Source organism: Eurosta solidaginis, chromosome 1 (genome assembly GCF_040869045.1).
Source record: "Eurosta solidaginis isolate ZX-2024a chromosome 1, ASM4086904v1, whole genome shotgun sequence".
Taxonomy (NCBI): domain Eukaryota; kingdom Metazoa; phylum Arthropoda; class Insecta; order Diptera; family Tephritidae; genus Eurosta; species Eurosta solidaginis.
The window spans coordinates 63,495,996-63,508,004 of record NC_090319.1 but is presented as its reverse complement, the minus strand read 5'-3'; the positions used below and the strand labels follow the sequence as shown (position 1 = coordinate 63,508,004).

At 37.0% G+C, this 12,009-nt stretch overlaps 1 non-coding gene across 1 annotated transcript; it reads left to right on the top strand.

Moving 5' to 3' along the window:
• The first annotated feature begins 7,483 nt into the window (after positions 1-7,483).
• Positions 7,484-7,556, top strand: TRNAA-AGC (transfer RNA alanine (anticodon AGC)). The gene has a single exon. It is a non-coding gene; the product is annotated as a tRNA-Ala (tRNA).
• Positions 7,557-12,009: the final 4,453 nt, after the last annotated feature.

The following is a 12,009-nucleotide window of genomic DNA, read 5'->3' as shown; positions in this document are numbered from 1 at the left end:
CTACTAAAACCAAACACTATCTAGTTGAAATATCCATTGTCTCATCAACGATTAGAGAAAACTTTGAACATCGCATTGCACACCTTATTTAGTTTATTGCCCTGCTATCTAATTTTTCAACTATTTGAGTGGTTTTTGTCCGTCCGCACTTCAAAGCTTTGGCTATACTGGAATTTGGACAACATGCCCTTAATAAATTTGGCAAAGAATCCATCAGCAAAAATGGAAGGTTGTGCTTAACAATAAACACAGCTAAAATTTACTCGGCATTGCCTACTTGTCTACAAGGATTTACTTGCTCACCACTTTTATACGAATCTATTTTTAACTGGTTCTTTTTTTGTTCCTCCGGTTGAATATATGACTGACTTTTACTATATTTTGTCATATAGCTAAAATGGTTCATCAACAATTTTTCACATATTTCGCAATATGACTTTTCCTCTTTTTCCTCGAGCCAAGAAAACTTTTCAGCCCACTCTACACGAAATTTACGCCGCAGTGTAGTTTTCTCACTAAAAATTTGAAAAAATTTTGATAAGTGGTTATTGAATTATGATTTTTTTGTTGCACTTATTTGAAATTAAAATTAATAGAATACAATAGTTGGTTAAGCTATTTAAACACATACAATGTACGTACAGGCCCTTTTACTGTGATACTACAATACAAACCTTTGATTTGGGACCGGCTCTTCTTTTTCGACACAATCATCATTCCCGCAGCTATTACTTTCTGCTTTTTTCTGTCGAACAACGAATCTAATAAAATTTTAATATAACTAAGTAATTATGATAATTTGCCAAATATAACTTACTTATACATTTCCACAGCCAAATTGTTTACATTTTTCTCGCACAAATTCAATTGAAGCCTAAGTTGGGGAGTAACCGAACATTACATACTCAGTTGAGAGCTTTGGAGACAAAATAAGGGAAAATCGCCATCTAGGAAAATGAACCTAGGGTAACCCTGGAATGTGTTTGTATGACATGGGTATCAAATGGAAGGTATTAAAAAGTATTTTAAAAGGGAGTGGGCCATAGTTCTAAAGGTGGACCAGGGGTGACTCTAGAATGTGTTTGTAAAGGGGAGTGGGCCTTAGTTCTGTGGTGTGGACCAGGGGTGACTCTAGAATGTGTTTGTACGATATGGGTATCAAATTAAAGGTATTAATGAGGGTTTTAAAAGGGGTGGTGGTAGTTGTGTATGTGGAGGCGTTTTCGAGATATCGACCAAAATGTGGACCAGAGTGACCCAGAACATCATCTGTCGGGTACCGATAATTTAATTGTATATGTAATACCACGAACAGTATTCCTGCCGAGATTCCAAGGGCTTTTGATTTCGCCTTACAGAAATTTTTCATTTCTTCTACTTAATTTAGTATAAAGTTATTTTTTGCGTCAATAAACCAATCAAATTACCATGTTTCATCCCTTTTTTCGTATTTGGTATAGAATTATGGCATTTTTTTTTCATTTTTAGTAATTTTCGATTTCAAAAAAGTGGGCGCGGTTATAGTTGGATTTCGTCCATTTTTTGTACCAAGATAAAGTGAGTTCAGATAAGTACGTGGACTAAGTTTAGTAAAGATATATCGGTTTTTGCTCAGGTTATCGTGTTGACGGCCGAGGGGAAGAACAGACGGACGACTGTGTATAAAAACTGGGCGTGGCTTCAACCGATTTCGCCCATTTTTACAGAAAATAGTTACCGTCATAGAATCTATGCCCCTACCAAATTTCAGGATTGGAAAATTTTTGTTCGACTTATGGCATTAAAAGTATTCTAGACAAATTAAATGAAAAAGGGCGGAGCCACGCCCATTTTGAAATTTTATTTTATTTTTGTATTTTGTTGCGCCATATCATTACTGGAGTTGAATTTTAACATAATTTACTTATATACTGTAATGATATTAACTTTTTTTTTAGATTTGACTTAAAAAAAAATTTTTTTTGTAAAGTGGGCGTGGTCGTTCTCCGATTTTGCTAATTTTTATTATGCATACATATAGTAATAGGAGTAATGTTCCTGCCAAATTTCATCATGATATCTTCAACGACTGCCAAATTACAGCTTGCAAAACTTCGAAATTACTTTCTTTTAAAAGTGGGCGGTGCCACGCCCATTGTCCAAAACTTTACTAATTTTCTATTCTGCGCCATAAGTTCAACTCACCTACCAAGTTTCATCGCTTTATCCATCTTTGGTAATAAATTATCGCACTTTTTCTATTTTTCGAAATTTTCGATATCGAAAAAGTGGGCGTGGTTATAGTCCGATATCGTTCATTTTAAGTAGCGATCTGAAATGAGTGGCCAGGAACCTACATATCAAATTTCATCAAGATGCCTCAAAATTTACTCAAGTTATCGTGTTAACGGGCAGACGGACCGACGGACGGAAGGACGGACATGACCCAATCAAATTTTTTTTCGATACTGATGATTTTGATATATGGAAGTCTCAATCTATCTCGATTCCTTTATGCCTGTGCAATCAAATTTAATATTCTCTGTGAGCTCTGCTCAACTGAGTATAAAAAGCTCGTTGCTAGTGGTGAGAGTGCTTATTTATATTTGTGTTATCGTTATTATTTAAAGCTAAAATGTATTCATCTTAAAGCCTGTTTCCGTATAGTCAGAAATAGTCAGAATCGGTCAGCAAAACTGCCAAAAGCTGACGGGTTTCATACAAGAAATAGGTTAGTGCTGACAGTTTCTTGGAGAAAGTGAATGGTCTGTTTATTTCTGCATATTCACATGAACCGGTAATTGGTTAGCCAGTGTTGAAAAATGTTTTATATTAGTATTGTAGGACAATTATTTCTATACTTCCTTGTGCAGCAAAAATCTCGAAAAAAAAGTTACCAAATGCGTCTGAAAGTAACCAAGTAAAAAACGGCGAAAAAAATAACCAAGTGTGGTTACTAATAACAAAGTTCGGCAACCGTGGTCAAGAGTAGCAGAGCGAAATAAAAAGACTTGGGAGATTCATGAACTGGCTGGTCCGTGGGGACCTCACATGAACTGGATTTGTCTATATCGAAGATCAAACATAAAAATAAATTTGCCCTCTTGGCAAATGATAGAAACATTTAAGGACCATTGCCACTTGTTTCGTCTAGAGATGACAGATGTAGTCCAACGAGCGCAGACCACGAACACAGTACTCACTTTCCACATCCTCGTTCACTAACATGGCCTGTACCTACGCCCATCAGAAGCCTACAGTCTTCTCTCCTTCTTGTGACAAGAGTAATGAGAGAGAGAGAGATTTTGGAAGTCTTGTGGGAGGCACAAACAGGTGCTGCATATCTAAAAACGTGTTATACCCTGTATTATGACATGCATACTGTACTAATGGGCTAATCCCCTGGGCACTTGCCAGTTTAATAAATAGTAAAATTGATTTATGTTAGCTGATTTGCGATCGATTATTAATGCCGCCTGCTATAACTTTACTTAAATACTTTACTATCGGAGGACGCTGTATGCAATTATTTTATACGTGGACACGATCAGGTGGTCAAAGATCAGTTCATCTGAAAACACTCACCATTTCGGACGTTTGATTTAAGCAACGATCTTAGCGCATAAGGCCACTCAATCCATACTATTTTATATAAAATATTGACAGATTGAAAACATTTTTTTTGTTCAAGGTGTACAATTAACTCTTTACATTTTTGAATTTCTACGTTCATATAATTAACCAAATAATTCGCTGATTGGTTAAGTTTGAGTTGGTGGTCATGAAGATCGCTAAACGTCACAAAGTTCTCCATATATAATTTGCAAGAAATATGATCTTATTTAATGAGTCTTAACGCTAAAAATTTACAAAGTATTCAGTAATTCGTCTCTAGCGACGACAGACGCTGGTCGGAATCACTAAGGTATATCAAGTTTTCCCCCTCATGTTTATCAACTCAGTAAATGTTCCCCTTTTTCCATTGCTGCCAAATTCCAGTGCTAATAGATATAATTATGGGACCATACATTTTCCAGAAAAAAGATCTTGGATTTGTTCCATATTGCATCTTCTTTGGCTACCGTGGTGGTTTTGGCCGTTGCGTATCAAGTCCTGGCAGCTATTTCGCGATAACCGACGTCAACTGGGAGCACCATTAGAGTTAAAGTTTTCCAAAACCTGTACCTCGCAACTCAGTGGAGAACTCTATTTACTTCTGCTTACAAATACAGATACTCAACGGAATACTTTGTGTGTCAGAGCATTCTCACAACATGACCTTGACAACGAAGCTTTTCGGGCTTTATTCATTACATTACGCTTATGTCTATATATGTAAAACACATACAACTAATCGCTAAACCTCCACCCATACAGCTTTTGATAAAATTTTTATAAACGTTTTTCGAATTGTTTCTGCATGAAAGAGTGATATTTCGTTTTTCGAGCATCAGTCAAGTTCCAAATGTAGTATAATAAATTGATTGGCTGTTGACGTGGTCATGGTCACGGGAAAAGCAAGATTAAACTAGGTAGGTACTTTAGAACAAGTTTTTCTCAGCGAGGGTGCCCTTCTCCAGTGGTTTGGCAAACACTCTCAGTCTATTTCTGCCATAAAAAGCCTTTCAGCAAAATTACAGATGCCTTTCGGAGACGGTGTAAAATATATAAGTGCCATCTCGCCAATTTCTATGAAGGATTAAAAAGTAGTTGGAGGTAAGGCTCGGTCAAATCTTCTCGCAGGCTTATCGCGCCAATTAGGTTTTATTTTTCTAACTCTTGTGAGTATATTAATGCAGGTGTGGCCCGAAATTGTAAGCCTAAACATTTAAATCCATATGATCGGACAGATTACCTTCTTTTGAGTACCCACGTAGGCTAAATATGGACACCATTCAATGTGGTAAACAAATTATCAGCAAAGACGATTTTTTGCAGGAAAGTAATGTCTTTTTGTGAGGGCCAACAAAACCCGATCGCCTTTATGCACATATCTTGGCTGATTACGTTCTTTGATGGTATACAAAATTCCCTTCAAAGGATATGAATTAGAAGCGCCACAGACTTTAAATATTTTAATACCATATGTTTGGGATTGGAGGGTATATATTGAGCAAATTTAGTAATACACCCCCTGAATGAGAACAACTGTTCGTCTACATTTATATTTTTTTTTGGCTTTAAAAGTGGATCCAAATGATTATTTGGCTTGTTCTTATTGTTTGTCCGGCGTGAATTACGCGTTCACCGACGAATCTAATAAAGGCAGCTCTAGTGAATCGTAGTATCACATAGTGGCTCCGTAGATTGACCAGGAGTCTGATCCCCATTACTCTGTGCAGAGCTGAATATTTGCATGTTTCAATCCAGCAGCAAGCGAAATTCCAATATTGGCGCATAGCTCATTCTCAGCAATCATTTTCTATATCATTGGTGTTTTTCCAGACTGAACTTTTCAGTTAATTTCAAGCGTTCCGATTTTTTCACACATAGTACCTAATACCCTTTTTTTCCTTCGCTACTATGGACTTAAATATGTCCATTAGATTCCAAGACAGGTAACTTTTTACAGTTCCTCCCGCTTCTCTCAAAAGTTTTTAGTTGCGCACACGGCTAGACGGTAATAGAGTATTGGTCCACTTTGTTCCATTGGAAGCCACAAAGCAGTTGGAATTTGGTGCCAGATAAATCTTCAATATCCCCATATCGCTGCTCCTCTGACGTACCTACATACTAAAAGAACGGGAAGTTTTTCAAATAATAATTATAAAAACAAACATAAAATGTTGACTTACCGGGTGAGGATAAGAAATACTCAAAAATTTTCTGACATTTTTAGATATACTTTTCCACCGTGGTGTGACGGTAGCGTGCTCCGCCTACCACACCGTATGCCCTGGGTTCAAACCCCGGGCAAAGCAACTTCAAAATTTTAGAAATAAGATTTTTCAATTAGAAGAAAATTTTTCTAAGCGGAGTCGCCCCTCGGCAGTGTTTGGCAAGCGCTCCGGGTGTATTTCTGCCATGAAAAGCTCTCAGTGAAAACTCATCTGCCTTTCAGATGCCGTTCGGAGTCGGCATAAAGCATGTAGGTCCCGTCCGGCCAATTTGTAGGGAAAATCAAGAGGAGCACGACGCAAATTGGAAGAGAAGCTCGGCCTTAGATCTCTTCGGAGGTTATCGCGCCTTACATGTATGTATGTATGTTTCCACAAAATTTACTGGCAGTACAGAAAGTAAAATGATCTGGTGACCACACTTTAACTCACCATAAAAGCACTGACTGAATATTTTCTTGAAAATCTATACATTTTTATTCGTTTCAGCATTTTTACCGTTCTTTTTCAAAGTAGATACGAATAAAAAGCAACGATGTTAATTATTGCTTCACTCATAACCTCATGGCTGGTATAAAATGAGCAAATATGTAATAAAATCAAAGAGGATAAATATAATAAGAGACGCGACTCTTTAATTTGCGTAATATTTTTGGTTAGGGTAATCGCAGGTTTTTTGTTTTTTTTGGGAGAGATGTGCATAAATGTCTTCTATACATTTCGTGGGGTATTTGCGGTTATTTTTCCGTATTTAATTACTTAATTAATTCTCTTTCCAAAAATCACATTTGCATAATACTGTTTTCACACAGAAACTTAATGATCTCATTTCACCTGCTAATGAAATCGTAAATTTTTTGCTTTCACACAGAAGTAATTGCTCGATTAGTATGAACGATGAGACAGACAATCATGGCGGAACGATACAAGGTGGGAGCATGGTGACATACCTACAAACAAAAAAAATTCCATGTAATTGTAAATTCGATGGACAAATGTCAAAATCCTACTGCGCCGGTAGTTGATGTATCAAATCAAATAAAAAAGGTTATAATCAGCTGTTCGATGCGGCCACCTTGTATCGTTCCGCCATGCAGACAATGACATTTACTTTGACAAATGACATTTTTAAGCACTGAACACACCAAAAACTAAGAAGCGGAACGCGGCCAACAGAGTTGCATTGTGCTTTTGACTTCATTAGGCATTCGATTAGCTACTAATGAAATAATTATAGATTCGAATTTTGTAGGGAAGATTGAGCTCAATAAGCGTCGTAATGTAGAAAACTGCCTTTATTATTCAATAAGCCGTCTGTGTGAAATTAGTATAAGGTGCCTTCACGGCATGGATAAATGCGAGACAATTAAAAATGTCCCTCACAGAAAATATTAGACATCATTTTGTTTATTTCCAGCGAGTTACTTGCCACTCGTAGCAGACTGGTGGCTCTTATTTATTTATCCTCTTTGATAAAATCTAAATTTATAAGCATTTAATTAAAAATCAAAACTCTTCCACTTTTTTATTCTTAGATATTTTGATTTATTCCAAATAGTACTTAACTACATATGTATGTGTGGATGTGTATATATATAAATGACGATAATGCAGCCCATTTCGTGCAGATAGGACAAAACACACTATTAACGTCGAATGCAACAACTGGGGATGTAGCTCAGATGGTAGAGCGCTCGCTTAGCATGTGAGAGGTACGGGGATCGATGCCCCGCATCTCCAGGATTTAGAACAACTTAGCAATACTTTTTATTTATTTTATTAACCCAAAAATCAACTTAACCCTTTCGAACTTGTTGGTACACCGTATGTGTATATTGGACTAAATCCTCAAAATCACACTCAAACTGAATAAAAAATATACCAAAGCAGGCTTTTTAGTTTGTCTAAAGGTACGTATAAAAACGAAATTATTTTCTCCTGTGCAGTACGCTCAGTTTTGAGTAAAATAGTGAAAGATTCGGACACGTGTTTGGTTTTTGAATAACAATCTTAAAACAAAAAGTTGTAATTGCCAAACAAATTATTTTTATGGAAGGTATTTATTTAATTTACAAGCTTTAGCATATTTAGTGAAACATTTACATGGATTTGCTTGAGTTTGTGGAGTTTCAGTGAGCTGGTACTTATATGTACCAGTAGTATTTTATACTCTGGTGAATCTGGTACCCCTTCATCATCCAATAGTGAGCTATCAGATTTTGAAAGCATTATAGCACCGAACGAATTTGTGGTATCCTATTTAATACAAGATGGTAATGAGAATTACATCTCAACAAACTTTAGGTTATAGTAATCTCTTTGAGAAAATTCCATGCCTATACATATTATAAGTGATTATCGTAGACGTAATATAAGTCCGAAAATTCCTCTCAATTCTTTGCCCTTTCAAAATTTTTCAAAAGATGTTTCCTCGAAGCCTGTGCATGTATATCGCACAATGTACAAATTACCCCATTTCTGAGTCTCAAACCGCAAAAAATAGTTCAAATATAGTAAAGACTGATACAAATTATACTGGGCTCTATGTTCGTTTTGTCTTTATAACAAGCTTCCGCCTTTAAAACATTGGTCAAAACATCCTTCAATAAATAATGCTTTTATCAAGACTGCAATATCTCGTGACCGCTATACATTTTTGGCATCAAAATTGTATTTTGCATTTTCTCAGAAACCAACTGATTGCAGTAAAACTTATTACATCGACAATGTTGTGGAGTATTTGAAAACTTCATTTCCAAAATACCGGCAGGAAAAGGTTAGGCAGAGAAGAGATGAGTCAATGGCAAAATATAAAGAAAGATCATCCTTAAAACAATATATGCCACTCAAATCAGTAAAATGTGGAATAAAAATGTGGCTGCGATGAGACTCTGAGACGGGATACATGTATGATTTCAATACGTGTGGTTAAAGCTTAGTTAGTACAATTAAAGAACAGGTAAGGAAGGTTAAGTTCGGGTGTAACCGAACATTACATACTCAGTTGAGAGCTATGGTGGCAACATAAGCGAAAATAACCATGTAGGAAAATGAACCGAGGGTAACCCTGGAATGTGTTTGTATGCCATGTGTATCAAATGAAAGGTATTAAAGAGTATTTTAAGAGGGAGTGGGCCATAGTTCTACAGGTGGACGCCATTTAGGGATATCGCCATAAAGGTGGATCAGGGTTGACTCTAGAATTTGTTTGTACGGTATGGGTATCAAATGAAAGGTGTTAATGAGTATTTTAAAAGGGAGTGATCCTTATTTCCATAGGTGGACGCCGTTTCGAGATATCGCCATAAAGGTGGACCAGGGATGACTCTAGAATTTGTTTTAACGATATGGGTATCAAATGAAAGGGGTTAATGAACATTTTAAAAGGGAGTGGGCCTTAGTTCTATAGGTGGACGCCTTTTCGAGATATCGCCATAAAGGTGGACCAGGGGTGACTCTAGAATGTGTTTGTACGATATGGGTATCAAATTCAAGGTATTAATGAAGGTTTTAAAAGGGAGTTGTGGTAGTTGTATAGGTGGTCGCCTTTTCGAGATTTCGCCATAAAGGTGGACCAGGGGTGACTCTAGAATGTGTTTGTACGAAATGGGTATCAAATTCAAGGTATTAATGAAGGTTTTAAAAGGGAGTGGTGGTAGTTGTATAGGTGGTCGCCTTTTCGAGATATCGGCATAAAGGTGGACCAGGGGTGACTCTAGAATGTGTTTGTACGAAATGGGTATCAAATTCAAGGTATTAATGAAGGTTTTAAAAGGGAGTTGTGGTAGTTGTATAGGTGGTCGCCTTTTCGAGTATCGCTATAAAGGTGGACCAGGGGTGACTCTAGAATTTGTTTGTACGATATGGGTATCAAATAAAAGGTGATAATGGGTATTTTAAAAGGACGTGGGGCTTAGTTCTAAAGATGGACGCCTTTTCGAGATATCGCCATAAAGGTGGACCAGGGGTGACTCTAGAATAAGTTTGTACGATATGGGTATCAAACTAAAGGTATTAATGAGGGTTTTAAAAGGTAGTGGTGGTAGTTGTATAGGTGGTCGCCTTTTCGAGATATCGCCATAAAGGTGGACCAGGGGTGACTCTAGAATTTGTTTGTACGATATGGGTATCAAATGAAAGGTGTTAATGAGTATTTTAAAAGGGAGTGATCAATAGTTCCATAGGTTGACGCTGTTTCGAGATATCGCCATAAAGGTGGCCAGGGGTGACTCTAGAATGTGTTTGTACGATATCGGTATCAAATTAAAGGTATTAATGAGGGTTTTAAAAGGGAGTGGTGGTAGTTGTATAGGTGGTCGCCTTTTCGAGATATGGGCATAAAGGTGGACCAGGGGTGACTCTAGAATTTGTTTGTACGTTATGGGCATCAAATGAAAGGGGTTAATGAGCATTTTAAAAGGGAGTGGGCCTTAGTTCTATAGGTGAACGCCTTTTCGAGATATCGCCATAAAGGTGGACCAGGGGTGACTCTAGAATGTGTTTGTACGATATGGGTATCAAAATAAAGGTATTAATGAGGGTTTTAAAAGGGAGTGGTGGTAGTTGTATAGGTGGTCGCCTTTTCGAGATATTGGCATAAAGGTGGACCAGGGGTGACTCTAGAATGCGTTTGTACAATATGGGTATCAAACGAAAGGTGTTATTGAGTATTTTAAAAGGGAGTGGGCCTTACTTCTATAGGTGGAAGCCTTTTCGAGATATCGCCATAAAGGTGGACCAGGGGTGACTCTAGAATGTGTTTGTACGATATCGGTATCAAATTAAAGGTATTAATGGGGGTTTTAAAAGGGAGTGGAGGTAGTTGTATAGGTGGTCGCCTTTTCGAGATATCGGCATAAAGGTAGACCAGGGGTGACTCTAGAATGCGTTTGTACAATATGGGTATCAAATTAAAGGTATTAATGAGTATTTTAAAAGGGAGTGGGCTTTAGTTCTATAGGTGGACGCCTTCTCGAGATATAGCCACAAAGGTGGACCAGGGGTGACTCTAGAATGTGTTTGTAAGATATGGGTATCAAATGATAGGTGTTCATGAGTATTTTAAAAGGGCGTGGGGCTTAGTTCTATAGGTGGACGCCTTTTCGAGATGCCATAAAGGAGGACCAGGGGTGACTCTAGAATGTGTTTGTACGATACGGGTATCAAATTAAAGGTATTAATGAGGCTTTTAAAAGGGAGTGTTGGTAGTTGTATATGTGAAGGGGTTTTCCAGATATCGACCAAAATGTGGACCAGCGTGACCCAGAACATCATTTGTTGGATACCGCTAATTTGTTTATATATATAATACCACGAACCTGTACCCTGCAGAACTTCTTCACTTCATTCTACTTAATATGGTAGGTGTCACACCCATTTTACAAGGTTTTTTTTCTAAAGTTATATTTTGCGTCAATAAACTAATCCAAATACCATGTTTCATCCCTTTTTTCGTATTTGGTATAGAATTATGGCATTTTTTTCGTTTTTCGTAATTTTCGATATCGAAAAAGTGGGCGTGGTCATAGTCCGATTTCGGCCATTTTTTATACCAATACAAAGTGAGTTCAGATAAGTACGTGAACTGAGTTTAGTAACGATATATCGATTTTTGCTCAAGTTATCGTGTTAAATGCCGAGCGGAAGGACAGACGATCGACTGTGTATAAAAACTGGGCGTGGCTTCAACCGATTTCGCCCTTTTTCACAAAAATAAGTTATCGTCCCAGAATCTAATCCCCTACCAAATTTCACAAGGATTGGTAAATTTGTGTTCGACTTATGGCATTAAATGTATCCTAGACAAATTAAATGAAAAAGGGCGGAGCCACGCCCATTTTAAATTTTCTTTTATTTTTGCATTTTGTTGCACCATATCATTACTGGGGTTGAATGTTGACATAATTTACTTATATACTGTAAAGATATTAAATTTTTTGTTAAAATTTGACTTTAAAAAAATTTTTCTTTTAAAGTGGGCGTGGTCGTTCTCCGATTTTGCTAATTTTTATAAAGCATACATATAGTAATAGGGGTAACGTTCCTGCCAAATTTGATCATGATATCTTCAACGACTGCCAAATTACAGCTTGCAAAACTTTTAAATTACCTTCTTTTAAAAGTGGGCGGTGCCACGCCCATTTTCCAAAAATTTTACTAATTTTCTATTTTGCGTCATAAGTTCAACTCACCT